This window comes from Rutidosis leptorrhynchoides, chromosome 1 (assembly GCF_046630445.1).
Source record: "Rutidosis leptorrhynchoides isolate AG116_Rl617_1_P2 chromosome 1, CSIRO_AGI_Rlap_v1, whole genome shotgun sequence".
Lineage (NCBI taxonomy): Eukaryota > Viridiplantae > Streptophyta > Magnoliopsida > Asterales > Asteraceae > Rutidosis > Rutidosis leptorrhynchoides.
Genome location: NC_092333.1, coordinates 15,493,472 through 15,516,305, shown reverse-complemented (window position 1 = coordinate 15,516,305; position 22,834 = coordinate 15,493,472). Strand labels below are relative to the sequence as shown.

At 32.8% G+C, this 22,834-nt stretch overlaps 1 long non-coding RNA gene across 1 annotated transcript; it reads right to left on the bottom strand.

Moving 5' to 3' along the window:
- Window positions 1–965: 965 nt before the first annotated feature.
- Window positions 966–4,315, bottom strand: LOC139856913 (uncharacterized). Its single transcript, XR_011762223.1, has 4 exons — window positions 4,193–4,315; window positions 2,274–2,318; window positions 1,547–1,619; window positions 966–1,405 (listed from the first exon to the last, which is right to left on the bottom strand). It is a non-coding gene; the product is annotated as an uncharacterized lncRNA (long non-coding RNA).
- Between the last annotated feature and the right edge of the window lie 18,519 nt (window positions 4,316–22,834).

Sequence of the window (22,834 nt, the reverse complement as noted above, 5' to 3'; positions counted from 1 at the left end):
TTAAACCTTTATAGAATAAGTAAATGTTATGGTTTGTTTTAAAAACGAATGCAGGTATTTGAAAAACGTCTCATATAGAGGTCAAAATCTCGCAATGACACCAATTTATTTGAAACGTTTATAATCTATATGAATGGAACATTTCGGGGAGGGGGGGTCCCAATATCACTGCTTGTGCATTGCCTCAGTGGTACCCCGATTATTCAGGTATTCGGTGGATACGAAAGATCAAGGATTCAACCTCAAGGGGATTTTCTCAGTGTAGTTTTTCTCCCGCCACGTGCCGTGGATATGATCAGTCACTGCTTGTGCATTGCCTTAGTGGTACCCCGATTATTCGGGTATTCGAAAGATCAAGGGTTCGATCCTCAAGGGGATTTTCTCAATGTAGTTTTTCTCCCGCCACGTGCCGTGGATATGATCAGTGGGTGATATTCGAATGCAGTTTTCCTCCCGACACATGCCATGAATATGATCGGTGGGTGATATTCGAATGCAAAACCTTCGATCCTCAAGGGAATTTTTCCAATGTGGTTTTCCTCCCGACACGTGCAGTGGATATGATCAGTGGGTGATATTCGAATGCAGTTTTCCTCCCGACACGTGCCATGAATATAATCGGTGGGTGATATTCGAATGCAAAACCCACGTCAGTGTCTCACTGTCTCCAAACTCGTTAAAAAGAAAATCAACGTGTTTATTCTTATAGTGACGAGAGATTTAGTTTCTGATATGAAGTGTGTTAGGAACAAAAAGAATAATGTGATAAATTTCTTTTGTGCTCCTACTTTATACATGTAAGATAAAAAGATGGGTCAAAAGTAAGGGGTAAAACTGAAAAGTTAACAGAAAAGTACATGTTTCACGTATTTTCTCTTAAACTGTGTGCTTTTTATCTAGAGTCAATAAATTTGAGACGGACGGAGTATCATTCACTTACAAATTTTTATAAAAGAGAGAAACCAAACAAATTAATTTGAAGTTGCGAAATATCATCTAAATTTAGAAGCTGTCATGGATTTCAGTACATAGAACATGAAATTGTGAAAGCTCAATACATATTTTCATAATCTTAAATCTAGATAATAAGTTACGATAACAGAGAAACATAATACTATATTGCGTTAAATAACATTACTAATATGTGTACACTCGTAGCCATAGATGCCACACATAGTACCAAGTCTAGTACCACGGATAGCTGCATTACTACCCGTTTGTAAGTTCGGCAACGTAACCGTTGGATTAAAATGGATCTATAGAATTCGAGTGCAAACATTCCTGCAAGGGGAATATACACTAGTTTATTGAATGGCTCTTTAGAACTTCTAAACATGAATCCGACTAAAACAGGTTGCAGCAAGAACATGATCACAAAACATAGAACAATTTGTGAAAACGCCTCCTGTTAATAACAATACATAAATTATAAGTATGTTTAGAGAGGTTATATAGTGCACCAAATAGTAAATGTAACGGATTTCATAACACCAACCACTGGACTATCTTATGAGAAGTTGAACTCAATATTAAAATGAATACTTACAGATTCTCGCCTATTAGCTCCTTTTTGGGTTCGATGAAAATCCATCTCACCTTGTATATATTTGCAACTCACCCTAGTTAGATTTGATCAAGAAACAAATAGAAGCATGATCAAAACGACAAATGGGAATGAAAAATATAAACAAGATAAAAAAAATTAAACCTTCAATAAACCTAATGTATCAGTCATGATTTCCATTAAATGTCAAATCATGTTTAAACAACCCTATAAAACCTTATAGGTCATCATCAATCTATTAAATGCATTAAAACCTTTCTATATGAATAATGTATACTTTATGGTTATCGTACATTTGAATTTTTTCTATAAAAAGTAGCCTTTCCCTATATAACAACATATCACATACACCTAATAAACAACCTCTCAAACAATTATAACATACATCTAATAAACAAGTATTTTTACTCTACATATGCAAATGTGTTTTAAATGGTGTACAAATATAATGATAGTGTCAATGATGATGATAACGGTCACGATGATAGTAAGTATAAATATATATGATGTTATGTGAAGGTAAAGTTGCCGATAAACTTGTTATATTACTATGTAGTAATTAAAAATAACATAATAATAAAACAACTATTGTCAATGGATTATAGAATCATGTTAATTGTATATCACCCGGTCATCAGTAAAATAAACTAGCGATCAATCAATCAATAATCTAACATTAAATAAGGGCCAACAAGAAGCTATCACTTACTTGCAAGTAAACTTTAAAAAAAGTAGCAGTGGTAGAATAGGCAATCTGTTTCAATTAGATTCAATAAAAAATGAGTAAGCAGATGTTGCAATTGGTAATTTAAGAAGAAAAAAAATAATACACACAACAACTAACCAACCAAAGATATCCACATAATACAAAATCCACAATAAAAAGCCTTGTATACTAAAGTGTAAAACAGATGGTTAAGTAAAATACTACTAGTTTCAGTAGGTAATTGTTAGAGAGGTTACTGTTTAGAAAAGTTTTGGTAACATAATTATCAACCAAATTTGTTCAAAGCATACCTTTGCTAACTAAATACAGATACCTAATATTTAATTAAAAGGAGAGATGAAAATATCAACCCTGGTCAAACGGGTAAAATAACACCCTTTGGAAAAGAGATGTACTGTTTCTATTCTGAGTGATTTGAGATGCCCTAAAATCACACCCTTTGACCTATTATCTAACCACCCTTTGGAAATTACTTCTCAGAATTGTGTTTGTTGGTTTAGGATGTACATCTATCCAAGCGGTGTTTATGGAAAGATAGAGGCCTACCTTGGCTAAGATGATGGTTACAAAGTTAGTAGTGATTGTAACGAAATCGGATAAAATAATGAAAAATCAAGCAATAGTCTAAGGGTCAATGAAAAGCTTTCACTTACTTCCACTACAAATAATGTTGTAGTTTTTAACACTTTTTGAAAAGACTTTTTATCCTTAAAAATATCAATATAAGTCGGAAGCGTAGAAAAATATAGTGTCAAATACTCTCTGGTGTCAAAAAATTTAAGTGTTATTAACTTTTTGATACTTTTAAGTGTCATTGGGTTTTCCTTATTGACACTTTTCAATGTTAAAAACTTTGTGAGATTTATAGTTATTAAAAACATGTCAAATTATTCACGCCTCAAAGCGTCAAAAATTTTGAAAGTGTCAAAAATGAAACATTATGTTGTAGTGTTTAAAAGTAACTTTCCAAAAAGTTTAGGAAGACTAGCAGCGGGAGAATCACCAGTCTGTTTCAAGCAGATTCAATAAAAATCAGGAAGCAGATGTTGCAATTTGTAATTTAAAAAAAAAAATAAAAAAATATCCAACAAAAGATTTCCACATAATAATAAATCTACAACAAAAAGCCGCGTGTAATAAAGTGTAAAACATATGTTTGGAATAAAATACTAGCTTTAAGCAACTGTCAGAGATGTTACTGCTACCACAGATAACGGTGATTGTAGATAACGGTGATTGACAAAACAAACGCCCCCATTTCTAGCGTTTGTGGGGTGTTTGTGGTGACACCTAATGAGCATTTGGGGGAGAACCGCCCCATTATCTATGGTCTTAGAAAAGTTTTGATGACATACATATCAACGAAATTTGTTCAAAACATTACTTTGCCAACTAAATACAGATACCTGACACTCCGTATTTAATTACAAGAAGAGATTGAAAATGGTAAAATAACACCTTTTGGAAAATAGATTTTCTATTTCTATTCTAAGTGATTTGACATGCTTTAAAATCACACCCTTTGACCTATTATATAACAACCCTTTGAAAAATCACTTTTCTGATGTTATAAGTACTTGCGTTGTTGGTTTAGGATGTATGTAGTGTTTATGCAAAAATAGAGGCTTGTCATAGCTAAGATGATAGTTACAAAGTTAGAAGTGATTGTAATAATCGGATTAAATAATGAACAGAACACTCAATGATATAATCAAACTTTTTACGATAATCAAATATGTCGGAATGCTTAAACAGAACGAAGTTGGAATAGAAACTTGATGAAACTCGTCTAAGAAGCATGTAAAATTACTCAGAAACGATAATAATCAGAGCAATTAATGAACAAAAAAACTAACAAATATAATATAATCAAATTCGTACGATAAAATTGTAATGCTTACTTATGTGATGAAGAACAGTCGATTGATTTCTTTTGTAGGCAGGGTAGGTAGTTGGATCAGAATGAAGGTGAGATTTATTTTATAGGCATGAGATGCCGAGTAAACCCTAGTTCGATTTATTTTAGGAACCGATCCAACGATCAGCGTATGAATGGATTGTAGCGTACGGTCGGTTTTGATTTTTCATCAATTTTAACACCAAACACTTTAAACGTCAAACCTTTGACCCAGAGTGTGTATCATTTGGTTTGAAACCAAATAATCCGAATATCGAATTGAATTCAAATAAAAAATAATCAAATCAAATTTTTTGAACGGTTTTCGAATCAATCGAAGCTAAAACCAAATTCGTAATTCAATTTTCGATTTGATTTTCGATTTTCTAAAATTTTAAACTTGGTTAACCGAAAATCAAATTAAAAATCGAATTCAAATTAATAACATATTAAAGCATATTTATAATATTTATTTATATTTATATTATAATTCATGTATTGTATTATTAGTTTAAACAATAAACATGTTAAATATTATATTTATGTAAATGTAAGATCTTTAACAAACTTAACTTAGCTAGATTATTAGTAGAAAGCTATTTGTTTGGTCTTCTGACATTATAAAGTGTACTTATATTGGCTTGGATATATGTAATGTGAATGGTGTAATCCGTGTAATCTATAGTATTTTCATGTTTATATGTAAGTAATTATGCTAGTTAGAATTTTATTTTTTAGTGATTTTCGGTTTTAACCAAAATCGTACCAAACGAAATCAAATTCCGTTTTCGGTTTAGTTTTAGTTTCGGTTTTGATATTAAATTCGATTCCGGTTTGGTTTTCGGTTTTGATTTAATAAATTTCAAAATCGAGAAAACCGAACCTAATAAACCGAAAACCGAACCGTTGAACACCCTTTGACCACAGAAGTATGAACAGAAAACCCATTAACCCTCAAAGTATCAACCATAACAACTTTAACCCCCTCTTGTAATTTTTAAGGATTGTGTTTGTGAGGGGGTGGAGAGTAGGGGTGTTCATCGGTTCGGTTTCGGATTATTTGGTTCAGTTTTTTCAGTTTTGAAACTTTTATAATGAAAACCGAAACCGAATTCAAATATCAAAACCGAAAACCGTATTTGAATTCGGTTTGGTTTCGGTTAAAACCGAATTCAACTTTCAAAATCAATTTTTACTTTTTCCCTACGAGATAAACAAACATTATCGTATTAACTTTATAATATATCATACTAAAATTATATATATATATATATATATATATATATATATATATATATATATATATATATATATATATATATATATATATATATATATATATATATATATATATATATATATATATATATATATATATATAATCAAACGTATATATACGAATTTAGAATATACAATAAGTTTAAAAATATCATCATACAATACATATTATATCAAGAAAATAAATATAATCAATAAACAAGAGAGAGTCGATTTGAATTGATTACATGTATAAAAATGTGGAGAGAAAGAAATTAGAAAAAAATATGAATTAATAATTTAAATAGGATTTCAAATCCGAGTAAACATACTTTGACTTAAAAAGGATACATTATCTACTCAAAATCTATATTTAACACATGTATACAATAATATTAATAACTGAATATATTTATTTAATAACGTCCAAATTGAATTCGGTTTTATATTCGGTTTTCGGTTAACCAAATTTAGAAATTTCAAAACCAAAAACCGAACCGAAAATCGAATTTGAATTCGGTTTTCGGTTTCACTAGATCCGAAAACCATTTTACAAATTCGATTTCTATTTTTTCGGTTTGATTTCTATTTGGTGTTCGGTTTAAACGGTTTTAACAAAACCGATGAACACTCCTAGTGAAGAGAGATATTGATCAAACTGTTATACAACGGCGAAACTCAACATTTTCACGTAAATTCTTCTCATAGTCATTATAACTTGTAATGATTATAATATGCTAATAAGCACGAGAGGTTTGGAAGGAGAACAACGAGATTAACTGTAACGGTCGGTCAAAATCCCTTTTGACACAACACGTTATTCACCGGTTTCATCGCGAGGTTTTGACCTCTATGTGATACGTTTTGTAAATATTGCATTCGTTTGAAAAGGTATTCTGAAATGCCCCGTTCATATTAATTATAAACGTTTCATATTAATTGGTTTCTTTGCGAGGTTTTGACCTCTATATGAGACGTTTTTCAAATCTTGCATTCGTTTTTAAAAACAACCATAACCTTTATTATTGAATAAAGGTCTTAATGACATACTTTAGATTGTCTATCAAAGACAATCTCCTCAAATAAATAAGTTTTTACACAACCCATTATAACATGATCAAATATATTACAACAAACACTCCGAATGCAAGTTTAAACAATATAAACAATTATGCCGACTCCAAATCTTGACCTTGGGTTGGCATACAACAGCGGAAGCATTTTTAATATTCACCTGAGAATAAACATGCTTAAAACGTCAACAAAAATGTTGGTGAGTCATAGGTTTAATGTCTATATAATAATCATAATATTTAATAAGCCACAAGATTTCATTTAATTAAATGCGCAGGATCATTACAACTGCAAAAATCATTCATACGATGAGTCGCCTGGTAACCGACCTTAACATAGAGCGCTTAAGATATCTGGCATCATACATTCCACTATTCAAATGTATGACAAGAACCCTTCGAAGTACTAAAGCATTTCCACTATTCGAAAATGGGGGTGGTTGGTGCCCGTAGATCTACCTTTAGGATTCGCGTCAATTAGTGTTTTTCACTAACTCTTAGGTTACCAAGCATAATAATAATAAGTACAGATATCCGGTATAACAAAACAATCGTAGAATGTAGTTCCATGAACTTGTGCTTATTTTGTAAAACATTTATAAATTTTGCATGTATTCTCATCCCAAAATAATTTGGATAGTAAAAATGGGACTATAACTCACTTTCACAGATTTTTACTTCGTCGGGAAGTAAAACTTGGCCACTGGTCGATTCACGAACCTATACAAATATGTACATATATATCAAAGTATGCTCAAAATATATTTACAACATTTTTTAATACGTTATAATGTTTTAAGCTTATTAAGTCAGCTGTCCTCGTTAATAACCTACAACTAGTTGTCCATAGTTAAATGTACAGAAATAAATATAAATTATATTGGATCAATCCACGACCCAGTGTATACAAGCCTCAGGCTAGATCACAACTCAAACTATATATATTATTTTGGAATCAACCTCAACCCTGTATAGCTAACTCCAACATTACTGCATATAGAGTGTCTATGGTTGTTCCAAAATATATTATATAGATGGGTCGATATGATATGTCAAAACATTGTATACGTGTCTATGGTATCCCAAGATTACATAATATATATTAGAATACATGAATAATACAATATAAGTTTGTTAAGTTATGATTTGTATAGAATTGTTACAATACTTCCCGTAGCTAAAAAAAAAATATCCAATCTTGTTTTACCCATAACTTCTTCGTTTTAAATCCGTTTTGAGTGAATCAAATTGCTATGGTTTCATATTGAACTCTATTTTATGAATCTATACAGAAAAAGTATAGGTTTATAGTCGGAAATATAAGTTACAAGTCGTTTTTGTAAGAGGTAGTCATTTCAGTCGAAAGAACGACGTCTTGATGACCATTTTGAAAAATATACTTCCACTTTGAGTTTAACCATGATTTTTGGATATAGTTTCATGTTCATAAGAAAAATCATTTTCCCAGAAGAACAACTTTTAAATCAAAGTTTATCATAGTTTTTAATTATCAAACCCAAAACAGCCCGCGGTGTTACTACGACGGCGTATGTCCGGTTTTACGGTGTTTTTCGTGTTTCCAGGTTTTAAATCATTAAGTTAGCATATCATATAGATATAGAACATGTGTTTAGTTGATTTTAAAAGTCAATTTAGAAGGATTAACTTTATTTGCGAACAAGTTTAGAATTAACTAAACTATGTTCTAGTGATTACAAGTTTAAATCTTCGAATAAGATAGTTTTATATGTATGAATCGAATGATGTTATGAACATCATTACTACCTTAAGTTTAGTAGGTAAACCTACTGGAAGTGACAAGAAATGATCTAGCTTCAAAGGATCTTGGATGGCTTGAAAGTTCTTGAAGTAGGATCATGACACAAAAACAAGTTCAAGTAAGATTTTTACTCGAATTAAGATAGTTTATAGTTATAGAAATTGAATAAAAGTTTGAATATGATTATTACCTTGAATAAGAAAGATAACCTACTGTAAATAACAAAGGTTTCTTGATCTTAGATGATTACTTGGAATGGATTAGAAAGCTTGGATGTAAACTAGTAAACTTGAAAGGATTTTCGAAGTGTTCTTGAAGTGTTCTTCCTAAGATGATTATAGCTTGATTCTTGAAGTAATTTTTGATGAAGATGATGATTAGATACTGGAAAAATTCGTTCATAAGTGTGTGTGTGTGTTGAGAGAGAATTAGAAAGAGAATTGGAAGTGAAATGGAGTGAATGATGAGTGGTAAGTGGTGAGTGGTGAGTGGGGTTAAAAGGAGTTCTAGTTAGTTGACTAGTTCATGGTAGAAGTTAAAATTGATTAGTCATGCATGACATAATCAAGAGTGGAATCCCATGCTAGTTCCTATTGGTATATACCCACAGTAAGTACGTCTAGAAGCTGTGTATAATACGGGTATGAATACGACTAGAATTCTTGATGAAAAAAAAAATGGGAATGTAACTGTACCCATTTTCGTTAAGTATTAGTGTTTTGATATATGTCTTGAAGTCTTTCAAAAGTGTATGAATACATCTTAAAATACTACATGTATATACAATTTAACTGAATCGTTAATTCACCGTTAGTCGTTACATGTAAGTGTTGTTTGAAACCTTTAAGTTAACGATCTCATTTAATGTAGTTATCCCAATGTTTATAATATCTAATGAGATGTTAAATTATTATATTATCATGATATTATGATGTATGAATATATCTTAATATGATATATATACATTAAAATATCGTTACAACGATAATCGTTACATATATGTCTATAGTCTTGAAGTCTTTAAGTTAGTAATCTCATTTTATGTATATAACCAATTGTTATTAGATGTAATGAGATACTTAAATATCATTTTATAAAATCATAAGTATATATATATCCATATATACATCATTATATAATTATTTCGAGTTATGACGTTCGTGAATCGTCAGACAAACTGGGTGGCCAAACATTTGTATAAAATTCATTTCAAATAACCAAATCTTAATGAGTTTGATTGCTTAACATGTTGGAAACATTAATTATGTAAATATTAATCTTCTATATATTATCGGAAAAATCCGGGTCGTTACATATTCCATAAATGAATATATAAATTCCAAGTTTTAAACATCTGATGATTTCTAAGTATAGACAATCACCATTTAAATGGTTTACAATAATAAGTCTGTTGACAATACAGTCCAAATAAGGTACATGGTAATAGTTTGGTGAATGCAAAGTTTTTCGTATATAGCATGTATGACTCCAAGCACATAACTTGTATCACGTATAAGCAAACAGCGGAAGACTTGTAGCAACCTGAGAATAAACATGCTTCAAGCGTCAACACAAAGGTTGGTGAGTTCATAGTTTTAATGTTGTTCATAATCCGTATTAAGGTGGATTACAAAAGTTCAGGTGTTTCATTCAAAACGTTTATCAATAGGTTTTAACATTTCAAATCATCTGTATGTAAAGGTAAACCACCAGGTTTCATTTGTTTCATATGACAAGTTTATCAGTTTATAAAAGTAAATCACAAAGTTTCAATTGTTTCATCCGAAACGTTCATCAGGTTATAAAAATTCATAGTTTATAGTTTCACGTCATCTGTATATAAAAGTTAACCACAAAGGTTCAGTTGTTTCATCCGAAACGTATATCAATAAGTTTTACATAAAAGTTGGACCACAAGATTTTAGTTGTTTCCTCCGAAACGTTTATCAATCGGTTCTACAAAGTTGAGCACCCTGGTAACTAAACTTAACGTATATATAGTAAATACCCCTGTTTTAACATACATGCAACCAACATGTACAATACACGCAATCCAACGTGTACTAACTCAAATAGCATACGTCTGTTTTATAGTTCAGGCTAGGGTCTCTATACCTGGAACAGACGGGGATGTCAAGCCCTATGGATCCATATACAACTATTCGCGCCCACCAGTTCATAAACTGATAGTTACTAGTTACCAAAGCGAAGGGATTTTCGGTTCAAACTCGGTGTAGAATAAGTTGGTACTTGTGTCCAGTTTGTTTAAACTCACATAACATCAGTTTTAGTATTTGTATTCATTTCATAGAATGGTTTCAAAACATAGCTTGTATTCACAGTTCAAGAATATGTATCGCAAAAGCAATTAAAAATAGGGTATATGTAAATTCACATCAGATCAATTTCAGTATTTGTATTCAGTTCATAAAACAGTTTAAAATAGCGCATGTATTCTCAGTCCCAAAAATATAGAGAAAAAGGGAATCAATGAACTCACAGTTAATATTGATAAACAATATTGCAGGAAAGCACGTAGACACAATGGAAATGATAAACACGAGGTTTGATTCACAAAAATACCCCCGAACATTACCCATAACTTCCTTGGTAATAACCCATATTTTCCTTAGCTCTAGCTTGCTCAAAAACATGTTTTGAAATTCGTTTGAACAGCACTCTGTCGTAGTATTTTATGTATATCATTATTTTTGTATCGCAAAAATAATAATACTAATATTAATAATAAGATTAATAATAATAATAATCTTAATAATAATAATAATAATAATAATAATAATAATAATAATAATAATAATAATAATAATAATAATAATAATAATAATTAAATAAATAAAGTAAATATTACGGAGTATTATGAAAAAAATAATGAAAGAATCGAGCGAAAATTCTGAGCTTTATAGCCCCGGCCTGGAACCCACTGCTCCGCGATCGCTTAGTTTTTGGGCATTGGGGCTCCGCGATCGCGGAGCTCCCCTGAACAGCTCACTCATTTTTTGTTTGCACGTTTGTCGACATATTTTTATATATTAAATATATAATATATAATTTATTTTAATTAATTATATATTATATTTTATTCTCGTGCATAGTGAACTTGTAAATTTAGTTCCAATGACTTGTACATTTTCTCTTGACTTATGTCCCGGTTCCGGTTTTTCGAACGTTGTTTCGTACGTAAAGAAAACTAGCGTTTTACGTTTTGTAACTCGTACCTTTGTCAAAATATAGATTTAAATTACCAATAAACTATATCATTAAAATTGTAACTTATACATTTAAGTGTCGTGGTCATTTGCTTCTATAAATCGTTGTCTAAATATATATAATAAAATATTTTTAATCAAAACGTTTTACGACCAAGTTATTATTATATTTAATCACTTTGTAAAATATATATATATATATATATATATATATATATAAATATATATATTTAGTACATTTAAATATGTTTTTAAATACACGTTGCAGGTTATTCAATCAAGGTCATTTTAATAATCAAGTTCTATTTTGTTGAACAAGGTTTTCATACGTTTGAAACAAATAAGTTTACGTAAGACATTATACATTTAACATCTCGTTAACGTTTTTAGTCAATATGTGTATTTATATATATATATATATATATATATATATATATATATATATATATATATATATATATATATATATATATATATATATATATATACATTTCTACTTTCACACAATAGCTCGTGAATCGTTGGTTACTAGTCAAAGGTCAATCGAATACATGAACAAAGTTCAAAACTTTTGGGATTCAGCCTAACAGGCTTTGTTTATTGTCTCGTAAACATTAATCATTTACAGATTAAGTTTTAATTTAGTCGCAAATTTTCGGGTCATCACAGTACCTACCCGTTAAAGAAATTTCGTCCCGAAATTTAGTGAAGGAAAGTTTAATAACATAGTTCAGGATATTCCCGTATCAAGGAATATGATATAGTTTGAATTCTCAACATGAATTCGATTGTTCATAAAATCCTCATCAAAAGGATATAATAGAATGGAGTGTTTCGTTTAACTTGAATGAGTCAAGTTCCGTATAGGAATAGTGAGTTCAGTAAATATAAAGTTTTTCACCTTTGTGAAAATATGTATAGAACAATTCGATTACACGAATTGTATGAGTGAAGTTATCACAAAATAGTGAAATGAGGTAATAAAAGATTCGTCTTATCGTTTGACGTAGTCAGAGTTGATTTCCGGAATTCAAGGAAATTAAAGAAAATCTTTGAAATCTAATAAGATTTGATTTGTCGGGATTTAAGGAAATTAGTATCATCTTTATTTAATGCGGTAACCTGCACCGGTTACTTTGTCCGGTATTTTGCTATAAATTAACCTCTCCCGTTTCATTATTTTCATATCTTAAAACTGTCTTCTCCATTTCTTATTCCAAAGTTTATGAAATGCTTAATCCGGTTCTAGTTCTGAACATTATTCTGGTTATTGCAACCTTCATTCTTCTTTTTCAATTGCCACCAGAAGAATCTGTTTACTTCTATTATGCCTTAGGGGTTATTGTATTTATCATTCTCCCGTGTCTTTATGTTGCTATTCGCATAGACATACACGGTTTATGACTTTTCTTTGTTTGCTGCGATCTATACTCTTTTTTCTATTTCGGAGTTTCTTGCGTTTGTTTTCTCTGCTTGCCATTAAACACAGCAAGTACTGGTCCAGAATTCGTAGGTTTGGATCTCAGGATGAACATAGCTAATGTTCTAAGAAAGAAATGGTAATGGCAAAATCTGACTTGTCAAATTACCAGAAGTTACGGAAAATACCGAATCATCAAGAAAACTTATTTTCTTGATATGTTTATAGATTAGATAGAATGTAAGAGTCGTGTAACATGACACATGATGACGGTATAGTCTGTGAATCATCATGTTCCATTAGAAACTCAGCATGACTTACTGTAATATAACCACGTTGGCCAGGCGTCATTATATTATACTAACTCATGCATCAGTTTCCAACATTATTTCAAAGTCATTCGTAATTCAAACTTGAATTTTCAGAAATATTGAGGATATTTATAATGAAAGATACGATGATATCTTAGAATTTCTAAAATATCTGAAATCAGAGGATGATGAAGAATATGTTTCGCAATAATTTGAAATAAGTAAGGAGCAAAATATTCGCTAAATATTTCATCAGAAACAGAATCATCTAGATTCTTTATGTACAAGTTTGGTCCTTGTGATGTGTTCACAGTCTCTTTCATGGTTTGTTCAATCCGTTTTTCAGTTCCAAATTTTCTCAGCTTTTTCAGTTTTGACTGTAAAGTCGTTTACAGTTTTTGATGCTTCATCAGCTTTCTCAATCTTGGAGAACAGATTCGTAGGTTAGGGTGCTTTCCAGATGTATGATTATAAGTATAAATCTTTCTTCTCATAGATATCGTGTAGTTGGTTTGTCTTTTCGTTTGTTCATTAGTTGAGGTGTTTTCAAGAATCATGAAAGGTTTGAACGCAGAGTGTAATCATATGATGTTCTAGTACAGTTTTGAATTCAAAGCTTGGTTTTCAAAGCATGGTTTTCAAAGATATAGGAATCTGAGAGTGATGTCTTCTGTTAAATCTTGACTTGGATTCTGATCTGTCGAAATCAGAATATGTAATCGAGTTCGTATGGAAATGGTTGTTATTGGGTGAATGGATACGTATATCTGTAGGTTTGAGTAGTATAGTTAATGATTGCTGAATCAATAATTGAAGAATGTATAGTGTAACACATTAATGTGAACTTTATATATTTCTAGGGTATCACCTACCCGTTAAAATATTCTCACCATTAATAGTTTGTACAGAAGGATTACAATTCTTATGAAAATATGTGTATGTATATTTCCTTCAGATGTAATACAGATTTAATGAGTTATTAAACTCATTTGGTTTTTGGTTGGAACTGGAAATGAATAATCTCTTCTATATTAGAGATTACATAATCGACACAGGATATTTCTCCAATGAAGTTATGAATCAATACTTCATCGGTTATTGTGGTTGGTATTCCTCGGTGCCTACGGGGCGTATGAGGTTGATGCTTGTAACGACCCGTCAAAATCGCTATTGACGCGGTACATTATTCATTGATTTCACAGTGAGGTTTTGACCTCTATATGATACGTTTTGATAAAATATTGCATTCATTAAATAAACAACTTTCTAAACATAAAAAGTTATAAATATGTGGGCGAGTGCTTAAGTATAAGCAAATCCCCAAAATACATAAGTTTTAATAATACAGGTTGACATCACAGCCAAATTATTTATTACACGACATAGTTTCGTTTCGAATGCAATAAACTTTAAACAAAGCATGAGAGACTCCATGCAGGCAACAAGCACATCATAGCGGAAGCAGTCTAAGGACCTGAGAATAAAACATGCTAAAAAGGTCAACACGAATGTTGGTGAGTTATAGGTTTAATTGCTCGAGTCATAAGTATATAAAGATGGACCACAAGATTTCATCAAAAATTTATCAATAGATTCTACGTAACAGAGCACCCTGGTAACTAAACTTAACGCTATAATAATAATTACCCTATTCGTTTTAATACACGCAAACCAACGTGTCGTAAACTCAAATAACATACGTCCGTTAAAAGGCTAGCGCTACTAGCTCGGACGGGGATGTCAAGCCCTATGGATCCATATACAATTATTCGCGCCCACCAGTCCACATCCTATGTACTGGCAGTTACTAGTTACCAAAGCTAAGGGATTTTCGGTTTAAACTCAGTGTAGAATAAATAGGTAATTACTTGTGTCCATAGCGTATAAAATAAAGTGCATGTATTCTCAGCCCAAAAATATTTAAAGCATTTAAAAAGGGATCTATAACTCACGATACAATATTTGGAAAATAAGTGCAGCGGTAGTGTAAAAATTACACGGTCGACTCCGTATTCACGAACCTAGATCAAGAATATATATATCAAGATATATAACAACAAATAATAAAACAAGTTTATATAACATATATAATACTTTTAATTGTTTTTCATTAGAAATTAATTGTTAGTAGTTATATAATAAATATATATATATATATATTTCAGGTTCGTGTAGTTAGCTTCGGTTAAGTGTATCTCATAGTGTATTTATCATCTATAGGTGTACTAGGCACCCTTGGATAGCTATTTGAGTCCTCTAACTAATCCAATTTGTCATATGTCCTGAATCAAGGTATAGGTTAGTCAAAATTATAAAATTGTCCAAAACAGTTCAAACAGTCCAATAATCGTCATAGGAACAGTTAGTAGGGTATGATAAATAGCTAAACTTATTATTTTTCTTAGATATTCTGGAATTTAGTTATTAACATATATATTAACATGGGTTAGGAAGGAAAATAGCCCAGGTCTTAGTTAGCATAGTTTTTAAGTTAAATATATTAAGCATACAACGTTAATCTTAGTCAAAAGTTTCGGTTCATAATTTCTTCATTACCTCATATATTTTGGTCATACAAATTGCTAGAGACTCCTTAATATGTTAGGTTTTCAAAACATATTCGAAATATTTTGGTTTCATAGTCGAAGTTAGGCTTATGCCCTCAACTTGTAACGGTGGACAGATTCGGAGGAATTCCGAACTGTAGTCACCAAATAAAAATGAAAAATACTTTTTTTCTTTGAAATAATTGGTGATTTTTGTACAGAAAATCAATATTATGTAATTGAACATTTTCCTAAAATAGAAGCCTTTAAAACAAAGTCTAAGATAGCTTTTTAATTTTTATGTCAAAACAGTTTTTAAGAACCGAAAGAGACTAAATGTTGTTGTTAAGTTTTAAGTGTCTTATACATGTATACAAGTTATTAATTCTTATAGTAACTTAGTATAATGTTATAATACATATATATAAGTGTTTTTCCAGTCATGTTAGTAAGGTTAGCTTAGTTTTCAAACAAGTTTGATTTACACCAAAACAAGTTCTAGTTTTTACAAGTTTTATAAACTTAAAAAGATAGCAATAAAGTAGGAATTTAACAAGAGTTTTAAGAAGTGTTTTACCTTGATTTTGAAGCTAGATGATGAAGAAAATGCTTGGTGATGATCTAGTATGAAGATAGAAGTATTTTGAGAGAGTAATATGGAGTAAAGAATGAGAAAATGGCATGGAAAAATGAGGTGGTATATATGGACGAATTTCAAGTTCATAATGGAGTCATATGTTGCCAAAATGGTTAGAAATCTTGTGAGTTTTTGTCTCATGACTCATTAACAAGACAAAAGATGCTAGGATACAAAAATGGGGCTGCTAAGGAGTGTATTTTCCAATAGTTATACATCTAGAAACTTGCATATAATACGCGTATAACTACGAGTAGAATATTTGATGAAAACGAATCGGAATACGAATGTTGCTATCTTTAATTAGTATAAGTATGTTAAAGTATGTATTCATAGCTTTTAAGAGTGTATTTATACATTCATAATACATTATATATAAATACATTTTAATATGTGTTTAACTACGTCGATAAATATTACATATATATAGTTTAAAAACCTATAAGTTTGTAATATGAAAACGTAGGTGTCATACTTTGTTAATATACTTCATGAGATACTTAATTATTGTATTTTCAAGTTAGGTATATATATATACATACATATATATTTAATACACGTAATAACGTTCGTGAATCATCGGAATGTTCGAAAGGGGTGAATGACTTCATAAAACCTTTCAAAAATTTTGAGACTCATAATAACAAGTTTGTTTATCATGTCGGAAACATTATATCATGTAAATATAAGGTTTAAATTAAGTCGTAAATTTCCGGGTCATCACAGTACCTACCCGTTAAAGAAAATTTCGTCCCGAAATTTTGAGTAGTACCTGTTTTATGAGCGATATCAGTGAACAAATGTGGATACGTTTGCTTCATTTGATCTTCACGTTCCCAAGTAAACTCGGGTCCTCGTCTTGCGTTCCAACGAACTCTAACTATCGGTATTTTGCTTTGTTTTAATTGTTTGACCTCACGGTCCATGATTTCAACAGGTTCTTCGATAAAATGGAGTTTATCATTGATTCGTATTTCATCAAGAGGAATTACGACATCCTTTTCAGCTAAACATTTCTTCAAATTTGACACGTGAAATGTGTCGTGAACACCACTAAGTTCTTGCGGTAGCTTTAATTGATAAGCAACTGTTCCAATTCTTCCGGTGATTTCAAAGGGTCCTACGTACCTAGGACTTAGCTTTCCTCGTTTACCGAATCGTACAACGCCTTTCCAGGGTGACACTTTCAACATGACTTTGTCGCCCACTTGAAATTCTAGCGGTTTTCTTCTTACGTCAGCATAACTCTTTTGACGACTTCTGGCCGTTTTCAATCGTTGCTGTATTTGAATGATCTTTTCGGTGGTTTCGTGAATAATTTCTGGTCCAGTAAGCTGTCTATCTCCAACTTCGCTCCAACAAATAGGAGATCTACACTTTCTACCATAAAGTGCTTCAAATGGCGCCGCGTTGATGCTCGTATGATAGCTGTTGTTGTATGAGAACTCTGCCAAGGGTAAGTGTCGATCCCAACCGGTTCCAAAGTCAATCACGCATGCCCGTAACATGTCTTCTAACGTTTGTATTGTTCTTTCACTTTGACCATCTGTCTGTGGGTGATAAGCAGTGCTCAGATCTAATCGAGTTCCCAATGCTTCTTGTAATGACTGCCAAAACCGTGATGTGAATCGGGTGTCACGATCAGATATGATGGAAATAGGTACACCATGTCTGGAAACAACTTCCTTTAAATATAAGTGTGCCAATCTATCCATTTTGTCTGTCTCCTTCATTGGCAGAAAGTGAGCTGATTTAGTGAGGCGGTCAACTATCACCCAAATGGTGTCGTAACCACTCGATGTCCTTGGTAGTTTTGTAATGAAATCCATGGTTATTCTTTCCCATTTCCACTGAGGAATCTCGGGTTGTTGTAGTAATCCTGACGGCTTTTGATGCTCAGCTTTGACCTTCGCACATGTCAAACATTTGCTTACATAAGTAGCAATTTCGGTCTTCATATTAGGCCACCAATAGAACTTCTTGAGATCGTGGTACATTTTCCCGTTTCCCGGGTGAATTGAGTACCTCGTTTTGTGCGCTTCATCCAATACTAGTTGCCTTAGGTTACCATGTTTTGGTACCCATATCCTACCAGCAAAATACAGGGTTCCATCAGCTTTTACTTCGAGTTGTTCTTCTAACCCTTTGCTCATTTCGCCTTTTACGTTTTCTGCTTTTAAAGCTTCTAACTGCGCTGCTTGAATTTGCTTTGTGAGATCAGTACGAATTGTAATGTTCAAAGCTCGGACCCTAAGAGGTTTTACTCTTTCTTTTCGACTTAGGGCATCAGCTACAACATTAGCCTTTCCGGGGTGGTAACGGATTTCACAATCGTAATCGTTCAATAACTCTACCCAGCGACGTTGCCTCATATTGAGTTGTTTTTGATCAAAAATATGCTGAAGACTCTTATGGTCGGTGTACACTGTACACTTGGTTCCATATAGATAGTGTCTCCATATTTTGAGTGCAAAAACTACTGCTCCAAGTTCTAAATCGTGCGTCGTATAGTTCCTTTCGTGAATTTTTAGTTGTCGTGAGGCGTATGCGATAACTTTTGTGCGTTGCATTAATACACATCCTAAACCTTGGCGCGAAGCGTCACAATAGATCACGAAATCATCATTTCCTTCTGGTAATGACAAAATGGGTGCAGACGTTAACTTCTTCTTTAACAGTTGAAATGCGGATTCCTGTTCCGTGGACCAATCATACTTCTTTCCCTTTTGAGTCAATGCAGTTAAGGGTTTGGCGATTTTGGAGAAATCTTGAATGAATCTTCGGTAGTAACCAGCAAGACCTAAGAATTGGCGGATTTGTGTTGGTGTCTTCGGTGTTTCCCATTTACTAATGGCTTCGATCTTGGCAGGGTCAACTTTAATTCCATGTTTACTGACAACATGGCCCAAAAACTGTACTTCTTGTAACCAGAAATCACACTTTGAAAATTTTGCGTACAGTTCTTCTTTCTTGAGTACCTCTAGCACCAGTCTTAAGTGTTGCTCATGTTCTTCCTTGTTCTTCGAGTAAATCAATATGTCGTCGATAAAAACAATGACAAATTTGTCTAAATACGGTCTGCAAATGCGATTCATTAGATCCATGAATACTGCTGGAGCATTAGTCAATCCAAAAGGCATGACTAAAAACTCATAGTGACCGTAACGGGTTCTGAACGCGGTTTTAGGAACATCTTCTTCCTTCACTCTTAGCTGATGATATCCGGAGCGTAGATCAATCTTAGAATAAACACTTGATCCTTGCAATTGATCAAACAAATCATCAATCCTCGGTAATGGGTACCGATTCTTGATCGTTAATTTGTTTAATTCTCGGTAATCTATGCACAGTCTCATAGATCCATCCTTCTTCTTGACGAACAGAATAGGAGCACCCCAAGGTGAAAAACTGGGACGAATAAATCCCCGGTCCGATAATTCTTGTAATTGGCTTTGTAATTCTTGCATCTCGGAAGGTGCAAGTCTATATGGGGATCGGGCTACAGGTGCGGCTCCTGGAACGAGATCAATCTGGAATTCTACACATCTGTGTGGAGGTAGCCCAGGTAATTCTTCTGGAAATACTTCGGGATATTCTCTCACAACCGGTACGTCGTCGATGCTTCTTTCTTCGGTTTTAATTTTCTTCACGTGTGCTAAAATGGCATAACAACCTTTTCTTATAAGTTTCTGGGCCTTCATACAGCTGATAAGGTTCAGCTTCGAGTTGCTCTTCTCCCCATAAATCATTAATGACGTTTCATCCTTACGAGGGATGCGGATCGCTTTCTCAGCACAAACAACTTCCGCTCTTGTTTTGGACATCCAGTCCATGCCAACGATTACGTCAAAACTTCCTAATTCTACGGGTATCAAATCGATTTTGAATGTTTCACCAGCAAGGTTTATCTCACAACCATGGAAAATTTTATCGGCTTTTATCAGTTTACCATTAGCTAATTCAATAGTATATTTATCGTCTAGAGGCAATGATGAACATTTCAGTTTAGAACTAAAGTCTTTACACATATAACTTCTATCAGCACCAGTATCAAACATAATAGAAGCTAGTTGATTATTAACGGTAAACGTACCCGTAACAAGATCAGGGTCCTCACGCGCTTCACTGACATTAATATTAAATGCCCTCCCACGTGCGGGTTCTTTGTTCTTCTCCTTATCAGGGCATTGATTTTTAAAGTGACCAGGCTTCCCGCATCCAAAACATTTCTTGACATCGGTCGGGTTTGTCTTCACTCCAGAAACAGTGGCATAACAATCTTTCGCCACATGTCCCTTCTTGTTGCATTTATCACAGACCACCTGGCAATAACCTGAATGATGTGTGTAACATCTTTTGCAGAACGGATGGGGTCCCTTGTAGTTTGGACTAGCAGTTGCCCCATCTTGTTTACCTTTAAAAGTCTCTTGCCTCTTCAGGTGAGTACTTTTGCCCTTATGGTCTTCCCATTTCCTCTTTCCTTCAGTTGTCTTGACTTCGGTAGTTGGTGCCTTAATCGAACTCTCCGTGATCTGGTCCATGAGTTGGTGTGCCATCCTCATGGCTTCCTACATCGTATTCGGTTTGGACGATGTAACATTTCCCTTGATATTGAGTGACAAACCGTCAATATACATCTCAATCTTTCGCTTCTCGTTTGGCACTAATTCGGGACACAACAAAGATAGTTCCATGAAACGTTTTTCATAGTTGGTGAGATTCGCACCGACAACCTTCAGATTACGTAACTCAGATTCCATTTTTCTGATCTCGTTTCGAGGACAGTACTCCTCGATTAGCATCTTTTTCAATTCTTCCCAAGAGATATCATATGCCGTATCTACTCCTTCTGCTTTAGCATAATTGTTCCACCAAGTAAGTGCACCGTCTTGCAACGTGCACGAAGCATACTTTGACTTGTCTCCGTCCGCACAATTACTGATTTTGAAAACGGACTCCATCTTTTCAAACCATCGGGTTAGACCGACTGGTCCCTCGGTTCCACTAAACGTCTGTGGTTTGCATGCTTGAAAAGTTTTGTATGAACATCCGTTTCGTAGGTTTATATTCACGGCTGCTGCTTCGGCTGCTGCTTTTGCTGCCTCGGCTGCAGCAATTCTTTCATTCACACGTTTCTCGACTAGTTCCTCCAACTCAACACCCGACATTTGAGACATCTTATATGTTTAAAAATTATATGTTAAGCATACAGTTTCTGATAAGTAATGATAAGCAAAAATCGGTAAAACAGATACGGTCATAGTCCAGACTCACTAATGCATCCTAACAATTACCGGTTAGACACACTAATGCAAATTTTGGTTCCCTATGACCTCAGCTCTGATACCAACTGTAACGACCCGTCAAAATCGCTATTGACGCGGTACATTATTCATTGATTTCACAGTGAGGTTTTGACCTCTATATGATACGTTTTGATAAAATATTGCATTCATTAAATAAACAACTTTCTAAACATAAAAAGTTATAAATATGTGGGCGAGTGCTTAAGTATAAGCAAATCCCCAAAATACATAAGTTTTAATAATACAGGTTGACATCACAGCCAAATTATTTATTACACGACATAGTTTCGTTTCGAATGCAATAAACTTTAAACAAAGCATGAGAGACTCCATGCAGGCAACAAGCACATCATAGCGGAAGCAGTCTAAGGACCTGAGAATAAAACATGCTAAAAAGGTCAACACGAATGTTGGTGAGTTATAGGTTTAATTGCTCGAGTCATAAGTATATAAAGATGGACCACAAGATTTCATCAAAAATTTATCAATAGATTCTACGTAACAGAGCACCCTGGTAACTAAACTTAACGCTATAATAATAATTACCCTATTCGTTTTAATACACGCAAACCAACGTGTCGTAAACTCAAATAACATACGTCCGTTAAAAGGCTAGCGCTACTAGCTCGGACGGGGATGTCAAGCCCTATGGATCCATATACAATTATTCGCGCCCACCAGTCCACATCCTATGTACTGGCAGTTACTAGTTACCAAAGCTAAGGGATTTTCGGTTTAAACTCAGTGTAGAATAAATAGGTAATTACTTGTGTCCGTAGCGTATAAAATAAAGTGCATGTATTCTCAGCCCAAAAATATTTAAAGCATTTAAAAAGGGATCTATAACTCACGATACAATATTTGGAAAATAAGTGCAGCGGTAGTGTAAAAATTACACGGTCGACTCCGTATTCACGAACCTAGATCAAGAATATATATATCAAGATATATAACAACAAATAATAAAACAAGTTTATATAACATATATAATACTTTTAATTGTTTTTCATTAGAAATTAATTGTTAGTAGTTATATAATAAATATATATATATATTTCAGGTTCGTGTAGTTAGCTTCGGTTAAGTGTA